The sequence below is a fragment of the Opisthocomus hoazin genome, chromosome 7 (assembly GCF_030867145.1).
Source record: "Opisthocomus hoazin isolate bOpiHoa1 chromosome 7, bOpiHoa1.hap1, whole genome shotgun sequence".
Lineage (NCBI taxonomy): Eukaryota > Metazoa > Chordata > Aves > Opisthocomiformes > Opisthocomidae > Opisthocomus > Opisthocomus hoazin.
In genome coordinates, this window is record NC_134420.1 from 34,258,499 (window position 1) to 34,286,208 (window position 27,710).

A 27,710-nucleotide genomic window follows, 5' to 3' on the forward strand; every position below is an offset into this window, starting at 1 on the left:
GCTGACCACTCCTTGACCACTGACATATATATACACCTATTGATTGTCAGCATTTCTCTCAAATTTTATTAAAAACTACAAATTGGGCAGAGTTCTAGAAACACTTCTAGATCTGCTAGGTAGGGCCTTCTATACCTTTTCAAAGCTAGCTTTTTATTTTTTTCCCCCTTTGGTAGCATAGCCAGATTTCAAAAGGCATATTAAGTGAAGGACGGAGGGAAGACAGTGTTCAACTTGACACCAGTTTGGTGGTCCAGGCAATTATATGCATATGAAATCACACAGGGTAAATTAAGCAAAGCTCTCCAACTATTAAAGATTTAACTCAATTTATTAAGCTGTTACTTGATAATATTCATATTCTTTCAAATTACTGCTACTGACCCAAGCTCCCCAAAACCACAATCTTTCAAAGCAATTATTTTCAAAGAACTAAAGCGGTTCTCAAAGCTTGGAAAAATCAGTATACCAAGAAAATGACACCAAGAAATGAAATGGTTTCTGCCCATCACTGAATCATGGAAGACACCATCCTGCCAGTCCGCTTACAGTCAAGGCAGTTCCACCTTAGGCGTAAATATTTTACTACTTCTCCTATCACTTGGAAAGAGATTTTTCATTTAATCCCATTTGAAACATAAGCTCTTTACTCTGATGGCTCCTTTTTTTTTTTCTTCAGCAAAACATTTATGATGAAGACTGTTTTCAAAAAGAAAAGTGATACAACAGTTTCATCACTATGGCCTACTTCTCAACACAACAACCATCAGCAAAAAAGGGTTAAGTCATTTAAACTCTGAATCACACTCTGTAGCTTTCCCCAAACCACTGGAGTTGGACTGAAATTTGAGACAGTGCTAACCTAAGTGAATCTTACTTGATCCCATTAAGTGATCAAGAAACCAAGACAACTCTAAAGAGATCATGAAATAAATAATAGAGCATACAGCTCAAGGGTTATAAACATATTTCTTCCAGGAAAAAAGTAAAACCGAAAAGGACTCTAGTGTCAGATTAGGACAGTCACTCCGGTCACAACTCCCAGGTAACTTCCGAATTTTCTTCATTTGCTGGAATACTTCCATACAAATTTGAAGAGTGCTGTCCACCGCCTAAAGCAACCAAAGCTGGAAAAAGCCATGAAGTTCAGCCACACTTGTTAGTCACATATGAGCACTGAATTTGCTGTACAAAAATCAGCAACAATTTTTGCTCTTCTGTCAAAAATGTAAAAGCTAGAACAACTTATCAATTTTTGTTGACTCGCCCCAGTGATCAGAAAAAACACTATTTTATTTTGATTCACACATATTAAATAGCGTGGCTGAATTACTTTGCTAGCAGAATAGATAAGAAGGGTCTTCTCCAAGAAAAGTCAAACCATAGAAATGAAGACCGAAGTCACTTCTGCATGACAAAACAAACTGATTTCCCGTGGCAGACAAATCTCACTAGGTATGTCATTTAATTTCTCTTCAGGAGTTATTGGAAGGGTTATTAGCTATGATGATCAAAAAGATACGTTTCCAAGAACATTAATGTCTCACATGCTTTAACGAGATCAAACAACAGATATTCTAGTGCTGTATTAATAAAGCAATAGTTGTATAACTGACTTGGCTACACCAGGGTAGAAATGCAGGATTCAAGTAGGCATATAAAAAAAATGAGAGAGAAATCCTTGGGAGATACAAAGAAGGTGAAATTTCCGCTGATTTACTTGAGGGAAAGGAAATTTCTTCAAAACTACAAAAGAAGAGCCAACGAGCCTCTGTAAACTCTAAGTCACCCTTCTGAATTAAAAACAGATTCATTATTCCAGTCCTGAAGTAAAAATTTCAGACCAGCTAGAAAGGAAACAGAGCCAGATGGACATCTCAGCCAGCATTGTGCAACTACACAATCATCCTGTGAGGTATCACAGAAATTACGACAGCCCCTACCCTCCAAAAATAAAGTCCTGAGGAAAGGAGGAGATAGGGCAAATGCCTCCCATCAGCCCAGAGGGAATGCAGAGCAGAGACTGATGGCTACACAGTGTTCCCAGGAAATTTCTGAGATGCTCGTCTACTGGAATATCAGTTCAAAACCAGAAACTTCACCAAATCACCAACGCTGAGGACCCTGAAACTTGACAGGCACAAAAATGGGCTGATTTGAGGCACGTAAAAACATTCATAACAGGTCTCCTCCCATTAAGACATTAAGAGCAGTAACAGCCCCATCTAGAAAACTCAGTCCCGACTCTGCTCTACACCCTTTTGGACATCATAAAGACTCAACAACCCAGATCATGCAGAATTCCTGCATCAATTTGGTAGATTTGGGAATATTTTTATCTGATACTAAATGAGCAGATTCACTCACAGTGAAAGAAAATCGTAACAGAAACCAGTCAAGTGAGTTGTTAAGAAAACCCTAAAAAATACAGAAATTCCCACCAAAAGAAAAAAAGGCCTGAGCAATGACATTAGCTCAGAGAACATTTCACAGGTTCTTTCTCCTCTGAAGCACTTCAGACATTTGGTACAGACATCTCTACTCAAGTTTGGTCTTTTTTTCCTGATATCAAACAACATGCAAGGAAGCCCAGGGAAGAAAACACTAGAGATGGTGTATACGCAAGATGCATTTTCAAGCTTTTAATGGTTTCCTAGATTTACTACCATCCTGGCTAAGACCATACCACCGCAGACTGGGTGCATACAGCTGTATGTTTGTGCAGGCCACAGCTCTGTTCATCACAGCAGCAGCCCAAAGTGATGATGCTGAGGGTAACTGCGTGCTCTAGCTGAGGAAGAACCGCAGGTGGCCCCTTCCCTTCCTCTCTTCCAACAGTACATGCTTACATGCCTTAGGCACCTCAGCTCCAAGTGCAGGTCCATTTACTCGTGTTAGGCCACTGCTTTCTAGGTGGATGCAGAACTCCAGGTTCCAGATGGGACCCCAAAAGGTCATTTTCAGACACCAAGTATGTATCACAGTTTGAAGTCCAAATTACTGTGCTGAGCAACGATTCCAAAATAGACAGCATCCTCTTTTTCAACAAGCAATTATATACAGACAACTACAGGATTTTTCATGTTCAAAAAAGACAATCCATACTTTTAGAACAATGCTCAAGTTTAGCACTGCAAGGCAGGAACAGAAATTGCTTTTAACTCCAGCAGCACAAATGTTTGTTTTAACTGATGCCAATTACCAACAGTTTACATCATCAGAAGAATTAACATCATTTAAAAGAAAATAATCTGAGCACAAAACAAAAACTATACAACCTACATCGGTAATGTAACAGACCATACCATAAGCATAGCACAGAACCATCCCTTTCAGAAAAGTCATCACAGATCAGCTCAGACAGCTGATGTTCCAATTGGGCAGCTGAATCCATTCAAACAGTGAATACATACTGGGGTGAGTAACTCTACACCCTGCAGAAGTACTGAGCAGCAGCAAGAGATGAAGCACAAAAAGCAGAGAAACAAGCAGAGAGTTTTGAAGAGAAATGCAGAAAGCCACGGCAAAGGAAACACAAGACTGACATGGTAACACAGAGAACAGGACAGAGTTGTATCCAAAGCAAACTTAACCACGGATACTCACTCTGTTCTAGCCAGCATAGCTATCACACAGCAGAAAATGACAGATGAGCTGGGTGGGTATTTCTTTAGCAGATACAGCATTACTTTCACACCAACATAAAATACTTCGCCCTATGTGTAGCTGCCTTCCAAGGCTTTTCCATGCAATATGAGCTACTCTGAAAAAAATCCATACACATCAGCACAAGAGTGGCAATCGGAACCTGAGAGTGAGACACATTCAGTTTAATTGTGAAGCTCCATAAGTGATTAGTACAGTAGAAAAGAACATCAGGTAAATGTGTTAAACTATTTTCAGCCTCAATCTCAAAATAATAAAATTCATTCAATCATGACAGTTAACTATTTGAAGTAACCAGAACTTCTAATACGCTCTACTTTTTTGAACTGGAGGAATCTTAAACTCCAAGAGTGTGAAATGCTGGCATGCCCATCAAGCATTGTGAACTGCCAAATATATCAGTATTTTAAACAAGCATAAACCATTTTAAGGATAACTTCTCATGAAAGGTATTTGGAAAAATATATCTGGAGTATTACAAGCTGGAATATCAACACGATCTATCACGAAGACTGTCAAAAACTTCTATTACAGAACCTCACTTTAGTTGACAACAACTTCCAATCTGAGGAGACATACTTGTAAGTTCTGGTTCGCTAAAGGAACATGGGACAGTAATAGCAGTTAAAAAAAACAATCTTCTCTATACATTATTCTTGTCTTGTCATTTCCCATCTTCCTGCACACCAGATACTGGCACTTATTGCAACTCCTGGGAAAAGATGGGGCAGGTGAAATGCAAACCTAATAACTGAAGATGTCAATTCAAAAAGCTTCAGAAAAAAATAAGATATTTATATCATACCTATGAAATACATAATACATAAAGCTATTATTTCCAAATAGATATATCAATGTAGATACACACATCCATGTGGATACTCTATATATTTAAGATAGATCAACTACCTACATACAGGTAGAAATCCTACATAGCTCACTAGGCATCCAAAAGAAAATTTTGGCAAGGAAGGAGGACTTCAACAAACATCACTGAAGAGTACGAGAAAGCCACGCATCTAACTAAAAATCTTAGTTTTTTCATTCATATCCACCTTCATTTTGGTAGTATTTCAGGATAATTATTAATACTTATGTATAAAAAGATCGGTTAAAAGTTCTGGCATGGATAATAATTTTCTATTATGCCATTTACACTGGAACAAGCAACTGTCACTTCTCATTTTTGCACTGTGCTGTGAATTTTACCATGCATAATGACTGCTGGAAAAGACCAAGTTATAACACTGGTACCACTGAACTGAATTTCCTTGCAAAAAGACTGCCTATTAAGTATTATCATTAAAGCCATCAGTGAATTTATTACTAAACAACATTATCTTCAGGGATTCAATATACTCCACCTCATGACTGTGAATAAGAACAACAGTAAGAGAGAAACCAGATACTGACTTTTTTTTTAGACACCTTTGTATTAAACTAACAGCTCTTTGGATACCAAACAAACTGGAGTCAAACGCATCACAAGAGGACTTCAATGTCAGTAGAAGCTTTACTACAGAATAGCTTTTAAGACATAAGAAAAGAAAAAAAAAAAAGGAGAGGGGTTTCTTTTCCCAGAAAACTCTTTTGAATGCTCTTCAATGCTCTAAGCTCCACAATGAAACTGCACATACATAACGCTGAAGACAGTAACCACTTTTGTGGTTTCTTTTTAGGATACAGAGAAACTATGTCAGAAAAAGGATTAACCCATAGGAAGATGCATCAGAAGAAATTCTGCAGTAGATCAAAAAGAAATAGATGGACTTTTTGATTGTTACTATTGTTTTTATTTTAATGTTACTGCCTAATTTAAAAACTGACTCTAATCAAACAACTCTAAAGCAATACAGTCCAGCAAGAGTTATCAAATTCTTTTTTCAGTCCAAGATGCCTAAAATACACTAAAGTCCACCTTCCCTATTACCACAAATACTTTCCAAGAAAGCTGGGTGTGAAGCGTAAGGGAAGCAGCAGCTGGAGGCTAGGAGACAGCTGAGCATTTGGTGGAATTGATTTCCTTAACACCATGACATAACATGTGCCATCCATTATAGAGAATGTTCTCTTCACAGAAGTAGTGCATTTGATTTGCTAGAATCTACAGTCTGAAACGCTGAAAACTCTTGTGGATGAAGCATGTGGTATCTTTGGGTAAAAAACCCAAACCAACCAACCTGAAACACACTCTCAAGCAGCTTCTTCAGGACGCACTAAAAAGTGCTGCAAACACTTTCACCAGAGCAGTCTATGGGGCTAACAGTGAGTAATCATTACAGCAGCATGACACTGAGCTAAACGCAGAAAATGAAAACACCATTCCCCTATGGAGAAACAACAGACTCATTCATTTTTTTTTTTTAAACTTCATGAAATACAGAGATAGTTCTTAATACTTCTCTACAGGAAAAGAAAGGAACAGATGTAGAACAAGGGAGATGTTTTCTCCATTGTCTGTTCATATTAGCAGCTGAAAGACACCATACCAAACAAAGGACTGATGACAAACAAGACAAGGGTGAACAATTAATAGCCAAGGGATATGTTTTAAGGAAAAAAATATTGGATTTTTCAGTAACATTTTGTTGAAAGATTTGTTCTGAGTAATTAGGTAAGACTCAGCCAAATACTTCCCCGATGTTGCTGCAAACATGAGAGAAAAAAGAACGAGAGTGGTATGTGGCATGCCTCCCGTACGTCAGAAATCAGCTAAAATTATCCCTTTCCAGGTTAAACAGCTGCAAAAAGTTGTAAGCATCTTATAAACTTAACAGAAAACGGACTGCTAGAACCAGTGTGCGCACACTACATGGCTCTCCAAGCCCCATTAACATGCCTCTGTCCTGATCTGCATACAGTCACCTTCTGGATTTGGCATCACTGATTAACTTACATTCGCCTCACAAAACTGCCAAAGGTCTCCACTGCTAGAATACTCGTTTTCTTAACACCGCTCCATTAGGAAATTGTTAAACAGCTTTAAGCTACAATCTTTTTCTTTTTTCTTTAAATCTGTAGGTGACAGCATCAGCAAGAAAATACATTTTATTAATGAGACCTCTTAAAAAACAGATTAAAAATTTGTTTTAAAGCTGTATAAAATGTTTACAAAGACTCTTGTTAAAAGCTCAAAATGCACATTTCATTTAGCCATTAAAAAAAAGCAAATTGTACTTATACATTAAGCACTGCTATGGCCTAAGATTTCTGCTTAGAGCTCTCACATGTAAATGCGACTGATAAAATGGGTATGACTTGTTAACCAAGGCAGAAGCAGCGGTTAGAGAAATGTTTCACCCTCTCTGGGATGCAGTACAGTATCATGCTTCTGCTGTTTCTGCTTAAGGAGAATTGGTTCCTGCGATGACGACGTTTAATTAGCTCCAAAGACATCCACAAGATACTGCTTTTACAAACTGAATAATAATGCAGACAACGCAAGTAACACTATATGTGGAGCACCATAAAGGTGACTTCTTCACAGCACAGTAATGGGAAACCTCAAGGACAATGGCAAGGAAAAAAGGCAGATGTAGATGCCGTGCCACCACAGGGAGGTCCACCTGGAATACTGCATCCAGCTCTGGAGCTCCCAACATAAGAAGGATATGGATGTGTTGGAGCGGGTCCAGAGGGCCACGAAGATGATCAGAGGGCTGCAGTATCTCTCCTACGATGACAAGCTGAGGGAGTTGGGGCTGTTCAGCCTGGAAAAGGGAAGGCTCCGGGGTGACCTTATAGCAGCCTTCTAGTATCTGAAAGGGGGCCTACAGGAAGGATGGATAGGGACTTTTCAAAAGGGTGTGTAGTGATAGGACAAGGGGGAATGGCTGTAAACTAAAAGAGGGCAGATTTAGATCAGATAGAAGGAAGAAATTCTTCACTAGGAGGGTGGTGAAACACTGGTACAGGTTGCCCAGAAAAGCTGTGGCTGCCCCCTCCCTGGAAGCGTTCAAGGCCAGGTTGGATGGAGCTCTGAGCAACCTGGTCTAGAGGAAGATGCCCCTGCTCATGGCAGGGTGGCTGGAACCAGGTGATATTTAAGGTCCCTTCCAACTCAAACCATTCTATGATTCTATGAAAAGGGAAAATACCACTTGCACAACCGTAATCCCCAAATCCCAGTATGTGGAGGTGAAGCAAAGAAGTACGTTTTTCTTCAAATCCTCCATTTTTTAATTTTTTTAAAGTTCTATCTACAAAGTCTCTGAAAGTTGACCAAACAGTTTTCCAGTGTCTTGGCTGGACTTCAGTGCTAGCAATCCTGCTTGGCCCAGCAAAACTCCTTTCACCAGAACCCAAGTACCAAGGAGTATACGCTACACCTGCTTAACAGCTGCCAGGTAACAACTCCACAGTACAGAGAGATCTGTGGACATCCCTCTTCCAAATTCCCGGGATACGACAGCACTGCAATTCACCAGCCACTCTCAAGGAGGCAACAAGGCACCGGTCTGCTGCTGCCCCACGAGCCCTGCAAACCAGCACAGGACAGCATCACCACCAAACGTAGCAGCCAAATAATATGTCCCCCCTCTTCTACTGTCAGCCACACATACAGGCAGCTGGATTCAAGAACCAATCCACATTTAAAATATGCACCTAATTAATGGCTTTATGAAGACAAATTTGAGTTCATTTCTCATCCAATTCAACTAACCACTAGCAGCATTTCAGGGGAGGAGAGAGAGTCGGAGGTGAGAATGACTGTACAACAGTGACAGCCGCAAAGCAGCTCTGAAACACTCCTGGAAGTAGGACGCGAAACAAGAAGTCCCGATGTAAAGTATAAAATGCAGTCAGCTGGAAAGCACACTGCCTTCCCTCTTCTCTCAGCTGTAAACAAAGATGAAAGCTTGTGCAAAGATACACAGTGTCTCCTGCAAAAGACAGACGGGAAAAGCATTAAGCCTATACTGTTACAGCTACTATGCATGTTAAAAATACCACATAGACAGACCTCCTTTTGGCCCTGTTGTAGAGAGGGAGTGCATAACCACCTTCCTCAGTTCAGGGGTTAAACATTTACTTGAGAACCTGTGCACTCCCTGAACCTCCTGGGACCCAGCTCTGTGGCAAGAGAGCAGGTGTTCCCATCTTCAGAAGCCCCACATTTGGGGACAGCTGACACATTACAGCCCAAGTAGCATTCATTATTCGGAGTACCAGTCCTCATCCATGACACCTGCATGCAGGCGTGAGCAGAGATCTCTCACATCAGAGAAAAAACAAGCATGTCAGAAGATTTGCTTGACATACACCCTTCGTGGGGACCACAGCATTTTGCTATAGCCTAGCAATTAATACTGCAATCCACCTTCAGTTTTCTCCAAAACAAATGATCAAGCAAAGCTTCGAAAACATCTCAACCAAAAGACAAATCTGGAAAAGCTGTTGCATTGTTATTTACACAATTTTTTCTCTCATATGCATAGATTATTACTATACAAATGCTCAATTAACTCTTCAGATAGCCACTTTCTGCTGCAAAATCTCTGCCTCATTCACCACATTGATTTCTACAGTGAATAAAAGCATTTGGCAGAATTATATTCACTATTTTAATTACTAAATCTAACATAAGACAGTATTTCTTCTGACTGTCTATCAAAATACATACTGCATTCAAGACCTTTCCTTGGACAAGATGTGTGCAATTTGATATACCCTATGCACTGATCCTCATGGATAAAATTATTAAAGAACTACATACAGGAAGGGCTATCCCCACATGCTTTAACAAGTTAAATGTTCACAGCAGCAAACCATACCTTTAATGAAGCTTGATGTCAGTTTTATATGGGAGATAACTGAAGAGACAAGAACTCATCATCTATGTAAAAAATTGTGTTTATCACTCCTTTGGCAGAAAACTTATTTTCAGAAAAATAATATATTTTCTTTCAGATAAGTTCTAAATACAAAGTGGGCATTAACCTACTGCAATCATGATCAAATTGAAATGATTTAGGCATGTTCCGTTATGCATGGAAGGGCTGTGTAACACATTCATAATCATTTAGCTGGCCACAAGCATTTCAGAGTTTTCTGTACTGAGTAGCAGCCAACGAATCTCTCCTGACAGATGATCACTTTATTTTCATTTTGAAATTCCTCTCAGCTCTGAGGTTTCACTGGAACCTGATTTACTTTAAAAAATAAAAAATAAAAAATCCTCACTTTGCTGTCTACAGTGAAGCTGGGAAGGCGGGTCTGCACAACCTGAAGTGCTGACTGAAGCTCACTCTGCATTAGGCAACACAGGTGACAAAACCAACAGAAATAAAGATACTCTTCTCCCCAGTTGGCCTCTATGTAATTACACACACACACTTTCACCATTTCTACACATCTAAAGCCAAATTCATGAGAAACAACTTAATAATTGCCTCTATGCACTAGGCAATGTAACCTTCAGCAACATTTCATTGTTACTATTTCCCAAAGCTTTTGCATTTTCAATACTTTGTAGTTGCTTAAGCTTTTTTCTGTTCTCTTGGTCTCAAACATATCCTATTATTCAAGCAAAGACAAAACTCACATCACCATTTTTGCAGTTCAGAGGCCTGCTACTTTAAGAAATCAGTATGTTTAAGTTAAAACTGCAATCAGAGATTGCTGGTACAGATGTCCTTTTCTCTGCATCAATAAAACGTCCTTTAACCGTTTCACATTCTTCAAAACTTCTGCAATCCATTGTGTTTTATGATTTCCCAAGAACAACGGTATTTTCAAATACAATATTACAAATATTTTCATTAATGAAAAAAATAAGTTTTCAGCTCGCTTGCTTATATCAATGTTCAAATTTCTTAATGGGTGACAGAATGAAATTAAGGTTTGACACATTACTAAATAAATGTAGGTGAATCCTTCTTCCCAGAATACAGAGTAAAACAGAACCAAAGTCTTAAGAGTAAAAATCAGCATGAAATCACCATAAAGCTATATGCCAACTAAAGGCATTTCACAGAATAGAGATTTTAAACATATAAAAAGGCAGGACACTTCTACCAAAAAGTTTAAGATAGTGCTTTGTGTTTTGTTTTTTCTTACATAGTGATGTTATAGAAATACATAGAGTTATTTTTATTTAGTTGGTAGGGTTTTTTTTAAATAAATCAGGTATTCCATATATCTTTAAAGTAACACAATTGCCTGCTTGAAAAGAAAACCCTCATTAACCTATAGAATAAACAAGTAGCAGAACTACGAAAGCTGAGTATCCAAGAACGCCATGCATTGCTGGCTCCCCTAAACAAGTAGTATTGAGGAAGACTAGTTTCCAACAGACATATAGTTCATTGTTGATTGACTGACTACGCTAATTATACTTAAATTGGAGCCAACTTTTCCCCCCATGTCCATTAAATCTCCTCTTTTTTCCCCCCAGTACTACCTAGAGTCCCTACTGCAGTTCCTCCAGGCTTCCAGCTTAAATTCTAATCCACATGGTAATATTTTTAGTTTCCATTTATCCTTTTCCTCTGGAATTTTCATAGAGATTCATAGTGAATCTCCTGATAATTTCCTGCTGCATGCCCTACCTGTCCGCTCAACCTGCCAGCCACACAAGAGGTATGCATGAATAGTATGGCAACCAGTGATAAAGACACTGATCAGCCTATTTAGTGACAGCACGGGGACAAAAGTGAAACCGCAAGAAAATGAAGAGATGAAATAGAAATACAGCCAGGAGAACCACAACAAATCTACAGCAACGTATGACTAGAATATATCTCAAGTCCGAAGAGGCCATACAGCAGCAAGTAGGTAATTTGCACTATGTAAGCACAGATGCCACTGAGTCTCTCCTTTTGTTCATAAATCTGCTGTAGGCTCATTTATCTAATCTTCATGCTGCACTAAAATATTCTGTAACATAAAAATTGTTATCCCACCACCACCAATAGAGAAGTCCATCTCTTGATTGTTAATTGATGAGGTCTTTCACAAAACACGGCGTGTGCTCACAATGAGCAAAATTAGCCCACTCCCCTGGTGCCTTCGTGGGACTTGCTGCAACTACCCAGAACTCCTAAGCACAAGCCTGCATCCGAGTACTTTTTGTATGCAAAATATAGTAGCATGCACCACACATGCTGTTGCCAAATGAAAATTTCCAGTTTCCTCAAGAAGTTGACTTCAGCACTTCATATAGTCCTCTGCAGCTCTTAACATCCTAGAAACAGAAAATTCCTGGGTTGCACAATCTGTAAGAGCTGTTCATTAAACATGCTCAACTCAAACAGCTAGCTCAAGAATTAGATAGCCAGCATTTTTAAACAAATAATTTCTTAGTAACATTTTAGGGTTTTTAATCCCGGGTAAAGAATTCTTGCAGACTTTGGAATAAGCAGCATCTATTACTGGGTGCTTAGTCTCCCCCCCAAGCAGTTAAAAATGAAAGGAATGTTGTTTATCATCCCAAAATAGCTCTCAGTTAAACACTAATCATTACCATTGGTGAGGGAAAAAAAAAAAAACAAAAAAAACCCCCCAAAAAACCTATTTCATTCGTATGGCATTTAAGTTCTACCCTTAAAATATTGCGTATTACAGGTCCTCCCTGCCACCACACTCTGTGGTTTGACATGCAATTTAGAATTCCTCTTGCCATGATTTCTCAATTTCACAAAAATATCTCGCATCTCCTTGGAAACCTGAACACAAAACAACAAAGACTGCTGGCTCTAAAGCTTAGAAGCAGGCTAGAAAAAGAACTGCATTCCCTTGCTAGTTAGGATAGGGTTCAACACTTGATTTCTCTTTACTACAGCATCTAACAAGAATCTCTCTTTCCCCATCATTAATTTTCTTCCTTGCCTTCACAGCCGTTTACTCAAATCCTATCAACTCCTTCACTACTAATTTGCCCTCGCCTTGAGGTTTAACAGTTTTCTAAGCATCTGTGTAGAAAAATGTCAGCAATTTAAGGAGGCTGGCACTACCCAAGCAATACTCCACCAAGAAGTAAGCCACCCCCTGCAAAACCAGCAAGAATGGAGAGAACTACCTCCCTTTCGCAGAGATATTAAAAACTATAATCTTAATCTACACCAATTGGTTTCTATGCCAATTGCTTTTAAACTTCTTTTGGATCAGCACAGCATAACAAAAACCAGCAAACTACTTCACTTTCAGTGCCATGCCCATCTGTAGCTGCCATAACCTCTAGTTTGGGAATTGCTGTTTAGATTATCAGCAAACAACGCTTGCCCCCCAGTTTGTCAATCCTTTAAATACTCTCCTGGTCACAGTAAGAAAAAAAAAAAAAAAAAAACCACAACAAAACAGTGCTACTTCTCTTTTTGGACGTAGGATTGCCAGGGGAAGCAGAGACATTCCCCTACCCCCAAAACGGGACTCTCCCCCAGCCTCATAGCCCTGTGCCACGTTCTGCTCAGAGCAGCACTTCACTGCAGCACTGTAGCAGGTTTAGCAAACCTTCCCCATGCAAATCCACTTTCATCAGTACAAGAAAGCATATATTCCTCAATTAGAAGTGAAAATTCTGAATGTGCTTCCTACAAATCATGTATCTTTACATAGTGTTATGAGATGAGAAAAATTATCTCTCACAAGAAGCAATAGCGTTTCCTCAACTGAAGCACGGTGGGAAATGGGAATCATCCAGTTACAGAATCACAGAATGGTAGGGGTTGGAAGGGACCTCTGTGGGTCATCTAGTCCAACCCTCCTGCCAAAGCAGGGTCACCTACAGCAGGCTGCACAGGACCTTGTCCAGGCAGGTCTTGAATATCTCCAGAGAAGGAGACTCCACAACCTCCCTGGGCAGCCTGTTCCAGTGCTCTGTCACCCTCAGAGGGAAGAAGTTCTTCCTCATGTTCAGACGGAACTTCCTGTGCTTCAGTTTGTGCCCATTGCCCCTTGTCCTGTCACTGGGCACCACTGAAAAGAGCCTGGCCCCATCCTCCTGACACCCACCCTTCAGATATTTGTAAGCATTTATAAGCTCCCCTCTCAGCCTTCTCTTCTTTAGGCTGAACAAGCCCAGCTCCCTCAGCCTCTCCTCGTAGGGGAGATGCTCCAGGCCCCTCACCATCCTCGTAGCCCTCCGCTGGACTCTCTCCAGTAGCTCTTCATCTTTCTTGAAATGGGGAGCCCAGAACTGGACACAGTACTCCAGATGAGGCCTCACTAGGGCAGTGTAGAGGGGAAGGAGAACCTCCCTCGATCTGCTGGCCACACTCCTCCTAATGCATCCCAGGATCCCATTGGCCTTCTTGGCAGCCAGGGCACACTGCTGGCTCATGGTCAACCTGTCGTCCACCAGGACACCCAGGTCCCTCTCCGCAGAGCTGCTCTCCAGCAGGTCCACCCCAAGCCTGTACTGATGCATGGGGTTGTTCCTCCCCAGGTGCAGGACCCTGCACTTGCCTTTGTTGAACCTCATCAGGTTCCTCTCTGCCCAGCTTTCCAGCCTATCCAGGTCACGCTGAATGGCAGCGCAGCCTTCCGGTGTTTCTACCACACCTCCCAGTTTGGTGTCATCAGCAAACTTGCTGAGGGTACATTCTAACTCTTCATCCAGGTCGTTGATGAAGAAGTTGAACAAGGCTGGGCCCAGTACTGACCCCTGGGGGACACCATTAGTTACCGGCCTCCAACTAGACTCAGCGCTGCTGACGACAACCCTCTGAGTTCTGCCGTTCAGCCAGTTCCCAATCCACCTCACTAACCACTCATCTAGCCCACACTTCCTGAGCTTCCCTAGGAGGATGTTATGGAAGACTGTGTCAAAAGCCTCGCTGAAGTCGAGGTGGACAACATCCACGGCTCTCCCCTCATCTACCTAGCCAGTCATGCCATCGTAGAAAGCTATCAGATTGGTCTGGCATGATTTCCCCTTGGTGAATCCATGCTGACTACTTCCTCCACTTGCTTGATGATGACCTCCAGGATAAGCTGCTCCATCACCTTTCCCGGGACGGAGGTGAGGCTGACCGGCCTGTAATTCCCTGGGTCCTCCTTCTTGCCCTTTTTGAAGATTGGAGTGACACTGGCCTTTCTCCAGTCCTCGGGCACCTCTTACTGCAGTTTAGTTGAAAGCTTTGCAGAGACAAGAACCAAAAATAACAAGCAGCATGGAAATATCAACATGCAGTGGACAATCAGGAAGAATAAGATTCCTCCACCCACCAAAAGGAAGGATAGAAAATGGCACACAAAAGGCAGAGCCAGAATTTCCTTCCCAGAATACCACAAGAGCAAGAGAAGGTATTCAACTAAATTGAAAGCTGGCAAGTTCACCATCAACAAAAAGGGACACTTCTTCATACCTCTACCCAAGGAACACACTGCTGAGGGATACAGGATTGCAAAGCCAAAAGCTTAGCAGTATTAAAGGGGAGAACAAAAGATAAGATGACATTGTAATAGAAAATATTTAAAAACAAAGAGCTGGAAAAGATACAAATGCTTTTTGAGTTTTACGCCACACGCTGAACTAACAGGATCACACAGAGATATACCCTGGAGCGTATTATTGTCATCACTGCCTATTGTAGATTTTTTTGCATCATCTTCCCAAGCATCTGTTACTCCTCCTAATTAAAGAACAGATGGTCTGACCCAATATGGCAATTCCTATGACCCTATATTTATCAGCAGGTGGGGAAATTAAGTTTTGAGGTCTCAAGCAAGCAAAGCAAGCTTAACAAAAACAGATAGCTAAACAGGTCTCCAAGCCATCTGGTACATGACACTTACTGAAAATAATATTCTTGAAGATTACATACGATGTATTTTCCACAGTCTCTGTACCGAGAGAACAGCCTTCCACAAACTCCACCAGATGCAAATTTGACTTAACTCCAGAAACACAAGAGATTATTTAGCTAATAAATGAATCTTTTTTCATGTTAAACTAGTGAAGCACAGCTATTCCAGCTGTACAGTGAAAGTGGAGAAGTCAGCATGTTCATATAAAAGCTAAAGGCCATTTTCAGTAAAAACTTCTGGTAAGGTCATCACACACCACTAAAAGAAACAAAGAAAACAACACAGGCAAAGGAAATAAAAACTGTAGGAAGGTATACTTTAGCATATATATTTTAACTGCAGGATGAAAATGTGAGGGTGCACTGTGGAAAGCTGCATTCCCAAATTCGATATAGATGGAGAAGGCAGCTTGAAATGATTAATCCTCACAAGAAGAGAATCTGAGACAGGTATTAACCAACAAGGCAGTATCAGCGTATGAAAAAGTACACTTCTTTCAGTGAGTAATGTCCCTCCTTCAAGAATTTTTTCAAGCTTTAATGGTAAAAGGGGTACTTCTGGTAGTATGTGTCTGTATGGATATTTTTTTAATACTGTTGGAAAAAAAAAATAAAATGGGTGAAAAGGTACTTGTTCATGAGTCGCGGGAGCTTCTGAAGAGCTTATGTTCTGAAACTGTGCATACCAACCTCATTAAGTTGCCAGGAAATATTATTATTGTAACAAAATAAATCAAAATTGCCCTTTCCACTTAGAAGCAGTCACAGTGAATGAGTTAACACATACACTCTTAAATTAAGACCCACCTGAAGGAGACTGAGGCAACAGGGAGGCTGGTTACAAGCACATTCTGTGTGAAGACACCAGAAAGATGCTCTCCAGCCTAACTTGCGAGCAGCATTCATCCGGTACCAGCAACAGCAGACAACTAGCCAAAACAAGAGAGCCTCCTTGCAGTGCGTGCAGGCAAAGCACCTCTTTGTTGGCTAATAAAATTTTATGATACCATTACCAAGGAGAGCATTGTATATAACTCTTACTAATTTTCTCTAAATAAACCAGACAGATGAGCTGATTTACTGCACACAGAAAATTTAATGAAAAATCTCCAGGTAATTCCTCAAAATGAAAGCTTAAGTCTGCAAGACATTCCTATGTTGCAGATCTCCAAGGCGCAGAGAGGAAGGCTGCTCTCTTGCCCATCACTCCCTCCCTGCTAGAAACGTGGACATCATTAATCTGTACCACAGAAAAACTGCTCACAACTTTCTGCATTTGTTAGTTCATAAAAATTTCTGCACTTGGGGATGGGTGGGTGGAGTCAGGCCATTCACAGTGTTTAATTTAATTTATCTTTTTTATTTTAAAGTAATTTTCATCACAATCTTGGAACTGAATTATATAGTTTTAAGACTGTAAATTAATAAAGCCTTAAAATACACTACTGAAAATCTTCTTGGTGCCATTTTTCTTTTCAGACCATTGTACCAGTCATTTACTTTGTCAAGTATTCTTCTCCTACTATTTAAAAACCTACTTCTAACCTAACTAGTAAGCTGTGAGGTGCTCAACTTTTGTATGGCTGTCACTTTAAGTGTACTCTCACTCATGGAAAACCATTAGATGTACCTAGTCCAAGTCAAACTCCCCATCATTTGGTTACGTGACACACTAGAGCTACAAATCCTGTGTCAAGGATGACGACTCACCAGGGTGTCAGTTAAAAAGCACATTTCACACAAACATTTACCACTGAAGAGTAACTTTTCTAATGTATGTAGAAGTTTAAAACCCCCCAAACCCAACAAAAAATAATTCCATTGTATGAAACTAAGCATCCACTTTGTGCACATGTGTGATGGGGGACACACACAGTGGGAGGAACAGAATAGACATAATTGCGTTTGGCTCGAATCCATTAATTGAAAAATACTCAAAGATATTCTTAAACATGGAAAAAATGACATAGAAAACACAGATCGAACGGTTGTCTGAAAGTACCTTGGGGGAAAGTCAGTTCAATACATACAAATGACATCAAATGAATACATGCAGTCACGTTGTACTGACTTAGTTAAACCAATGTCACCCCTGCGCATCAACACTCTTACATAAGGTTAAGCCCATTTTTCAGTTTATCTTGTTATTTGCACTCCAGGACTGTTCTCATCTTTTCCAAATTGTAGGAAAAAAGACACTAGATATTCCTTTGTATTTTCTACAGTAGATTTATGATTTCACATTCAATAGCATGGACATACAATTAACCTTGCACCCATACGAGCTGAAGAAAACACTATGCAGAAGCTAACTGGTTGCATACAGATTTCTGTACCAATCTAAAGACACCTGCATTAAGTACTGAACTATTGGATGATATTGGAAAAACAGGTCTGATAACACCATATTTCTGAAATTAATGAAAATAATTCTTTATTTTTCCAATTCTTCCCAGTGGTTTTAAAAATAGAAAGTCAACAAGTTTAACACATGCCCAGCAGAAAACATCACTGACACTGATTAAAAAGGTGACTACTGTGGAAAAGCAAAAGCTGGGATTGCATGTTTCACGCAGCCTGGTGCAGAGAGTTATAAGAAAAGAAACAGACCTGTAATCATCACAGGCTCCCCTTGAACCCAAGCACCTTTCAGAGTGCATGCTACACTCTCACCCCATAATAAGGGTTTTCAAACTGACTCTGTACATCCTGATAATGCAACGCTCCACTGTGGACAAGTTCTGAGGACATTATGCCACCTGCAACACCTCCACCCTCTGCTCTCTCCTTTAAGGACATCAATGAAAAGAGAAACAGTGAAATAAGACAACTCATCGAAAAGCACTGGAACACGCAGTCAGGCAAAGATGAGTTTTAACAGTTGTTAAGTTTTTTAGGAAACAAGAAAGCCCTTTAGAATCAAGGAAAACAAACACCTACAAAAGGAAGAAAAGCAAAAAGTCTGCAGCATGCTCTTTAAGGCAATGCTTAGGAGTGCTTAACAGTAAAATTAAATATGAATCCCCATGGCAATAACAAGCTAATAATAAAATGCAACATCAGCCTCACTTATAACTCTTCAATTTAATATACAAGTCACTGTGGCTGATCACTTCTGTTTTGTGGGGTTTTGTTTTTTCAAAGCTTTTGGAGGTCCTCTTGCACACACCAAACACATAATCTCTCAGTTAAGGCGCACTGTTGCGCTGTTACAGAAATTGTGCTATAAAAATTGTATTTAAAAGCACTTATTGTTTCTCAGATTTGTATTAGCCATAAAACGTAACTACTATATACATTTTATAGCACAGTAAAACATAAATATCATGACTGGATGCCCGGGTGAATTGAGTCCACAGTTCTGGTTTAGCCTACATCTTATTGAATTTTTAAGGAGGGAGGAATTTATGGGTACATTTTTACCCACAAAAAATTAAAAGGAAGTTCTCCAATTAAAGCACTTTCCCTACAGATACAGTAACTTCTAATGCATACACATGAAAAGAGCTATGGTGATATCTTGACAGGCATGTGAAAGACACGGACAGCCAGCATACCTTTATAAAGAAGAAAATATTTTACAGTGATAAAAAATGAAAATATCCACATAACAGGAGTATTTGGCTATACTCACACTTGGAATCACTGTAAACTTGGCTGTCATAATACAACACTGAAGCTATTTTCATTTTCCATAAAAACTTTAAATACTGCTGCTAAGCATCAAGGAGACACTTGAGGTGCTGATGTTCTTACTGCAACCTGCTTTGAGGGTTTGATATAAACCTATCATACCCAGCTTCTGTAAACATTAAACACAGCTGTGAACACTCAAAATTTCATGGCAGGTAAAGCAGACCCAGTCCAGTTCACAGTTTCTGAAAAGTCTCAAAACATAATAGGTGGCTGACTGGGAAAAAAAGTCTTATCAAAATAAACTTCATAGTAGTGATTTGAGCTGGCTACTATTTCAGATGGGTATTTGTGTATTACTTGCTGCAGAAAAACTTTCATGTTTCTTCACCTACGGATACAGCCCCATCGGAGTAAGTCTGTTTCCATATTCTTGAACATACAACAGCTTTGAGTACCCTTAACATATATTTGATGTCTCAGCTAACACTAGCTGGAAAGCAGAATAACCAATATCCATGATTCATACTAATATTTAAGAAGTCTCTCCTGTGTCTTCACACACAAGGCACTTTCCACTAATGTGTATGTGAACTTAGCAAAAGGAAAAGTCTTCTCAAGACTCTTAAGAACTCATAAAGTGCTCTTCGCTCAGCCACTCAGTTTCTGGAAAACTGTTTTCCCATCAGAAACTTCAGAAGGTGAGGTCTCTCTTCTCCAAGAAAATTTTGGGAGTAAACACATAGTTAGAACCATCTCATGAAGAACTACTTGCCTTCTTTCAACACAATTCTTCCATGAAGCGCCAGTGCAACACCCTTGGCCTCATTAATCAGATACATTAGACTAAGGGTAGAGATCTCAAAAACACCAAAGAGACACAAGCAGTGGAGATGGGAGGGGAACATGCACGACCCTCCACACCTTCTGCAACCAGAGCACCATGGCCACACACAACATGAGTTGTACACAGTATGATGAAAAAATATAAACAAGGAAGGAGATCAATGACTGAAGTTAAACGGGTGCAGTGCCACTCATTAGAAGCCAGAGAGATCGACTATCATCCTGTCTAGTCTGCGGACCACCAAGACGACCATCAGATGCTTCGAAGTTGACCTTCAGGTTTTCTGTTTTCTTTATTTCACAGAAACACAGAATGTTCAGGGTTGGAAGGGACCTCTGTGGGACATCTAGTCCAACCCTCCTGCCAAAGCAGGGTCACCTACAGCAGGCTGCACAGGATCGCGTCCAGGCAGGTCCCGAATATCTCCAGAGAAGGAGACTCCACAACCTCCCTGGGCAGCCTGTTCCAGTGCTCCGTCACCCTCAGAGGGAAGAAGTTCTTCCTCATGTTCAGACGGAACTTCCTGTGCTTCAGTTTGTGCCCATTGCCCTTTGTCCTGTCACTGGGCACCACTGAAAAGAGCCTGGCCCCATCCTCCTGACACCCACCCTTCAGATACTTGTAAGCATTTATAAGCTCCCCTCTCAGCCTTCTCTTCTTTAGGCTGAACAAGCCCAGCTCCCTCAGCCTCTCCTCGTAGGGGAGATGCTCCAGTCCCCTCACCATCCTCGTAGCCCTCCGCTGGACTCTCTCCAGTAGCTCTTCATCTTTCTTGAACTGGGGAGCCCAGAACTGGACACAGTACTCCAGATGAGGCCTCACTAGGGCAGTGTAGAGGGGAAGGAGAACCTCCCTTGACCTTCTGGCCACACTACTCCTAATGCATCCCAGGATCCCATTAGCTTTCTTGGCAGCCAGGGCACACTGCTGGCTCATGGTTAACCTGTCGTCCACCAGGACACCCAGGTCCCTCTCCGCAGAGCTGCTCTCCAGCAGGTCCGCCTCAAGCCTGTACTGATGCATGGGGTTGTTCCTCCCCAGGTGCAGGACCCTGCACTTGCCTTTGTTGAACCTCATCAGGTTCCTCTCTGCCCAGCTTTCCAGACTGTCCAGGTCACGCTGAATGGCAGCACAGACTTCCGGTGTTTCTACCACACCTCCCAGTTTGGTGTCATCAGCAAACTTGCTGAGGGTACATTCTAACTCTTCATCCAGGTCGTTGATGAAGAAGTTGAACAAGGCTGGGCCCAGTACTGACCCCTGGGGGACACCATTAGTTACCGGCCTCCAACTAGACTCAGCGCTGCTGACGACAACCCTCTGAGTTCTGCCATTCAGCCAGTTCCCAATCCACCTCACTGACCACTCATCCAGCCCACACTTCCTGAGCTTCCCTAGGAGGATGTTATGGAAGACTGTGTCAAAAGCCTTGCTGAAGTCTAGGTAGACAACATCCACGGCTCTCCCCTCATCTACCCAGCCAGTCATGCCATCGTAGAAAGCTATCAGATTGGTCTGGCATGATTTCCCCTTGGTGAATCCATGCTGACTACTTCCTCCACTTGCTTGATGATGACCTCCAGGATAAGCTGCTCCATCACCTTTCCCGGGACAGAGGTGAGGCTGACCGGCCTGTAGTTCCCTGGGTCCTCCTTCTTGCCCTTTTTGAAGATTGGAGTGACATTGGCCTTTCTCCAGTCCTCGGGCACCTCTCCTGTCCTCCAGGACCTCTCAAAGATGATGGAGAGTGGCTCAGCAATGACATCCGCCAGCTCCCTCAGCACTCTTGGGTGCATTCCATCGGGGCCCATGGATTTGTGGACGTCCAGATCGCTTAAGGGATCCCTCACACAGTCCTCCTCGACCAAGGGAAAGTCATCCTCTCTGTGGGCTTCTTCTCTTACCTCCGGGGCCTGGGATTCCTGAGGGCCTGCCTTGGCACTGAAGACTGAAGCAAAGAAGGCATTCAGTAGCTCTGCCTTCTCTGCATCCTCCTTCACCAAGACACTTGCCTTATTCAGCAGTGGCCCCACATTGTCCCTAGCCTTCCTTTTGCTACTGATGTAGCTGAAGAAGCCCTTCTTGTTGTTTTTGACATCCCTTGCAGCTTCATTTCCAGGTGGGCCTTGGCCTTCCTCGTCGCATCCCTGCATGCTCTCACCACATTCCTGTATTCTTCTCAAGTGGCCTGTCCCTCTTTCCACATTCCATGGACCTTTCTCTTCCACCTGATCTCCGCTAGAAGCTCCTTGTTCAACCATGCAGGTCTCCTGCCTCCTTTGCTAGATTTCCTTCTCAGGCGGATGCACCGCTCCTGAACATTTAAGTTCATTTAAGAGGAAGTGACATTTAAATAGCGACCAGCACTCTTGGACCCCCCTGCCTTCGAGAGCCCTGGCCCATGGGATTCCTCCCAGTAGCTCCTTGAAGAGGGCAAAGTCAGCCCTCCTGAGGTCCAGGGTTTTGATCCTGCTTATCACCCTGCTTCCTCCACGCAGGATCCTGAACTCCACCATTTCATGGTCACTGCAGCTGAGTCTACCTCTGACCTTCACATCCTCCACCAGTCCCTCCTTGTTTGTTAGTACAAGGCCCAGCAGAGCGCCTTTCCTTGTTGGTTCCTCCACCACTTGCATCAGAAAGTTATCATCAGTGCTCTGTAGGAACCTCCTGAATTGCGAATGCCTAGCTGTATGGTCTTCCCAGCTGATGTCAGGGTGGTTGAAGTCCCCCATGAGAACCAGGGCCTGTGACTGTGAGGCTGCTTGCAGCTGCCTGTAGAAGGCCTCATCAACTTCCTCCTCCTGGTCAGGTGGCCTGTAGTACACACCCACAGTAATGTCACCCATATAAGGCTGTCCCTTAATTCTAACCCATAAACTCTCAACTCATTCCTCATCTGCCCCCAGGCAAAGCTCAATGCATTCCAGTTGCTCCTTCACTTATAGAGCAACTCCACCACCTCTCCTTGTTGGCCTGTCTTTCCTAAAGAGTGTGTCACCATCCATGACAGCATGCCAGTCATGTGAGTTGTCCCACCACATTTCTGTGATGGTGACCAAGTCGTAGCCGTCCTGCTGTATAATGGCTTCCAACTCTTCCTATTTATTGCCCATGCTACGTGCGTTGGTGTAGACACACTGGAGCTGGGCTGTCAATCTCACCCCTGACCCTGGCACGCCAAGCCTGGGCTCGTCCCTAGTGAGGTGGGCAATGTCCCCTTCCCCCTTCGAACCTGGTTTAAAGCCCACTCAATGAGCCCCGCCAGCTCGTGGCCAAGAATCCTTTTTCCCCTTTGAGATAGCTGCGATCCACCTGTCGCCAGCAGGCCGGGTGCAGTGTACACCTCCCCGTGATCAAAGAAACCAAAATTCGACTGATGGCACCAGTCCCTGAGCCACCTGTTAATCACATGAGTTTTCCTGCCCCTTTCAGTGCTCTTCCCTTCCACTGATGGGACTGAGGAAAACACCACCCGCGCCCCTGATCCCTCAACCAGTCACCCCAGTGCCCTGAAGTCCCTTTTGATGGCCTTGGGATTTCTCTCTGCTATCTCGTCCCCACCAACCTGCATTACCAAGAGGCGGTAATAATCAGAAGGACGCACCAAACCAGGGAGTTTCTTAGCAACATCCCTAACCCAGGCAATAGTAATTTCTGATTATTTTGTTCAACATTTTGTAAGACATACAGAATTGTTTCTGTCCTATTGCTCAATCACATGGTTATCAAAAATACTCTGGTCTACAGATGATGGACAGGCACTAAACTCCACTGCTGGTTCACACACCACAACCTGAGAACAAACACTGGTAAACCATATGAAGGCAATAGATTTTATTTCATGATTTCAAGTAAACTTTAGGATGTAATCCATCACATTGACAAGCTGTTGGCTGCCCGTGCTTCTCTTCAAGCTAAGCTCATTGCTAACCCATCAAATAATTTTCTTATTTCCTTACATCTGCAGCTATTTTGAACTGAAAAGCGACAGCACAAGCTCTTAGCCATTCTCCTGTTATTCCATACCTTGTATTGTTTGTGGCCTACTCCTTTGATGTCTTCAAGTTCTTAAGTCTGAAATTTTAAAAATAACTTTCGTGCATTTTTAAAAAACAAAACGACTGGATGATTAGATGAAATTGCAGGCAAGACAATTACACCCGTGAAACCAAACTAGTTTCAGTACAAGTACAGAGTGTTTATATAAAACAGGTGGAAGAAAAATAAAGCTCTGCAATTTTTCTTGGATGCACTGAAATCAAACTTTTTCTCAAATCCTCTCCTAGTTCAAGTTCCTTCACATAAATTATTCCCTATACTTTTACATCTGGAAAACAGATCACTTGAAATACTATGAAAGCCTTTTACATAATATACGAGCAATTAAGCTAATAACTAAGGCTTCGACTTTTTTTGTCATTAATGGCATGGGGTGGGGTGTTTTTTTTAGATGGGATAAAAGGTCAAAGGTTTCTGTGTATGCTTCAATAATCTCGCTATTATTTGCTGTTTTTACCATTGAGAGGTTTAAGCAGTAAGCTATCTATATCTGTCATTCATTCCATATACCAAAAAGCCTGATGACAATTTTAGAATTTGAATTACGTAGAAAGCAACAGAGGTTACAACTGGCATTTTTACGGTACCACTACTATGACTACTAAATTCGTACACTTGTTTTCATAACCACGGGTCAGCTCACCCTCAAAGGACAGCTAGTACAGGTAGTCCATTTTTTCCCCCTGTTTTGAATAGTCTGCAAACTGATTTGGATTTTTAGAGAGGCAAGTCCTATTCCTTAGCTATTCTCTAGGCCACTTGGACCCAGTTTTCAGCTACGGGTGCAGTACAAGCTGTTCATTTTAATTATTTTTGTTATTTACATGATAGCAGTGAAAAGCCTTCCTATTAACAGATGAATATAAAGGCCTGTTTTTAGCACAAGACAAACACACACTCCCATTCTTTTTCTACATGAAACTTAGTATAAAGAACAGCCACTATTCATTTAGTCAAAGAAAAACTCATTCACACAATTCTTTCCAAACATTAGCACATGTACAAAACCACAGTTGGGTAGGAGTTGTTAAGGAAAGGTGGGAACAAAACCAGAGTACACAACCACAGATGTTTCAACCCAAGTAAGAAGCAGCACAACATCAATCCATTACCACCGCAGCTCCCAAGACCTTCCCATTCAGACCTGTCTTCCCTCTCACACCGTAGCAGCTGGGGAAGCAGGGCTGTTTATAGCTTCCCCCAAACCTCTGCAACCCCCAGCCACCCAACGCCCCCCAGTTTAACCAGCCAAACAGCCTCCTGTGCCCCTTTTCCCTCTCCCAATTCAATCCCTGTAACTCCAGCTGAAGTAGCTCTGGTTCTGTCTAACCCAACTCCCCTCTTCCAAACTTTGGCCCTACTTGCCTCCTGCTCCCCTCAGCTCAACGTCCTTTTTCCAGCTTCCAGAAAGAAGACGACTAAGGGCTGAAGAGGAAAGGAGAGAAAACCCTTCTCCATTGCACACTGCATGTCCCCAGTAGGCCCATCCTATCATAAAGGAGTTGCTGTTTTATCAGATAAACCCTGTACTATTTTCAGGAGACTACAGTGGGGTCCTAATGGGCACTCTTCCATAAGCATATAGCAGCTGGGGAAACTTGAGATACCCACAACACACGCACACAAAAGGAAATAATTCTGGTACTACACACAGTCTTCACTTTTAATAGCCACAATTCCAGAGAATTCCATGTTTCATCTGAACAGTCTCCTAAAATGTGCTGCAGCACAGGATTTCTGAGAATTATTTTACAGTGGGGAAATACACAGCTGTATTCTCCTAGGCTTCCCTATTTTTCCACATGGCAAAACAACCTTGATCGGATGTGTCTATAGTCTCGGGCTCTCTGAATGCCACCCCACTGACCTATCCAACCTATGCTAGAGACAAAACAGTCATTGACATCTATAAGGCCCGCAGTGACTGAGCTGGGGGCCCACGTCAAGCCCAGGGCTGCAGTTTCACATTATGGCTTCAGCCCAGTTGACGGCCTGCCGCTGCCAGGAACAGGGAGACCGAATCCCTCCATCTCCTCCATTCCTCCCTGCTCTATTTCTGGCCTACAGTCACCTCCTCATGCTAGAGACACATTCACCTTCCAAAACAGTAGAAAATTAACCCAGTAACAAAAAACTGCATCAGCCCCTTTTTGCTGAGCTGATGTAGCAGAAAAACTTATGGTATGTGTCTGAGAACTAGGGAGAGAAACAGACATGAGAGGAGGAGCAGAAGCAAGACTTCAACCTTTCTCACCAGTGATGCAAAACTACCAGCTGTAATTCAAGTTTACAGACATTTTCAATAAACTCTACTATATCCTACAGATTTTAAGAACATGTGTATGCCTTCCAAGTTAGAGGAGAAAAAACAAAATATAACACATGTATATAGAAAACTCATGGTTCAACTGAATTGAAAATAGCCTGTATTACAACACTCAAAGGAATATCTCCTTGTGAGGGCAACGCACATCTAAGGGTCAACTTCCCCCACAGATTCCTATTGCATAGCTACTCGTGAAGCTGTTTATTTCCCTGAAAATGTATGTTTCTAAACTGAGAAGCAGCAAAAAAAATCTCACAATTCATCTTACTGATGCAAACTTTCTTATAAGCATGCATGGTCCTTTACCAATACTGTACCATGTACTGCAAGCACCATCTCCACAGCCACTGACTACTGCTGACCTTACACTCAGTTTCAGAACAAAGTTAAGACAAAACATAATGTTTAAGAAACTGATTAACATATGCAATGCGTCCACAGGGTAAAAATCAGTATTTCTAGGTGAGAGAAGCTTTGAAGACCAGCCTTCACAGTATTCATATCTGAAGAAGCAAATAGTTCTTCAGCAGTCCCAGTAAACCCCTACTTCCATAATTCAATGTTAATAATGGATCTAAGTACAAATGAAGATCTTGCTGGGTGCCTATCTTCATACATCTAGATATTTGCACAGATCTTGTTACCCATACTCCTGTGATGATCTAACTAGTTTGGATACTGCTTGCAAACCAATTTAAGTAGGCAGCTCAAGTCCCTCCCTTTTTCTCCTGCTCAAAATTTCTAAACCAGAAAAAACAAATCAATTCCTTAACTCTTCTCCAATATGGTTCTTACAATCCATAGTGGAGCTTTTGGCTTTCATTCCAGTACTTATTCCCAAAACACAGCTGTAAAGTATAAAAATCAATTAATAATGTTTTGATATAATACAGCTCACCCAGACACTACACAGGAAAGATTTACTATTCTCATCATTAAATAAAACATTCAGAAATCTCCAGAGACTTGTTTTTCACAAATGTTGAGACAAGTACTGCTTTTATTATCCCTGTCTAAGCTTATAATAGAAGTATACTATTCATTTCAAATGACCAAAGCCAAAAAAAAAAAAGAGCTTCCCTTGAGCATTGATCACTATTCTCAGTTACGACTAACAAAAACTATATTATGTACTAAAACCATCCAGTTTTCAAGCTGTTCAGACTTCTCTGTACACCCACACTCCTATTAATGCATTCAACTAATTCATATTATGAATTTTATGTTCATAGAAAAGACCTCCACTTACAGAAAGATGTTTCCTCTTGGAAATAGCACAGGCATTTGAAGAAGGGCACCGGAAACCTCTCTTCAAAGACGCAGCAGCTGGTAAAATAAAGACAAAACTAAACAAAATATACAGATAAAATATTCTTGTTCAGAATTAACTAATTCAAGATCTAGATAGCCAATGAGTTGCAGAACAATA

General features: G+C 41.6%; 1 protein-coding gene across 13 annotated transcripts in view; it reads right to left on the reverse strand.

Moving 5' to 3' along the window:
* Nucleotides 1-27,710, reverse strand: part of SIPA1L1 (signal induced proliferation associated 1 like 1) — a 231,659-nt gene that overhangs the window by 108,410 nt on the left and 95,539 nt on the right. For 12 of the 13 annotated variants that reach the window (XM_075427533.1, XM_075427528.1, XM_075427532.1 and 9 more), the window contains one exon: nt 27,531-27,607. The exons of the other annotated variant lie outside the window; for it this stretch is intronic. The gene's annotated coding sequence lies outside the window, so the exon portion shown is untranslated. The remainder of the gene's footprint in view (nt 1-27,530; nt 27,608-27,710) is intronic. 13 annotated transcript variants of the gene reach the window in all.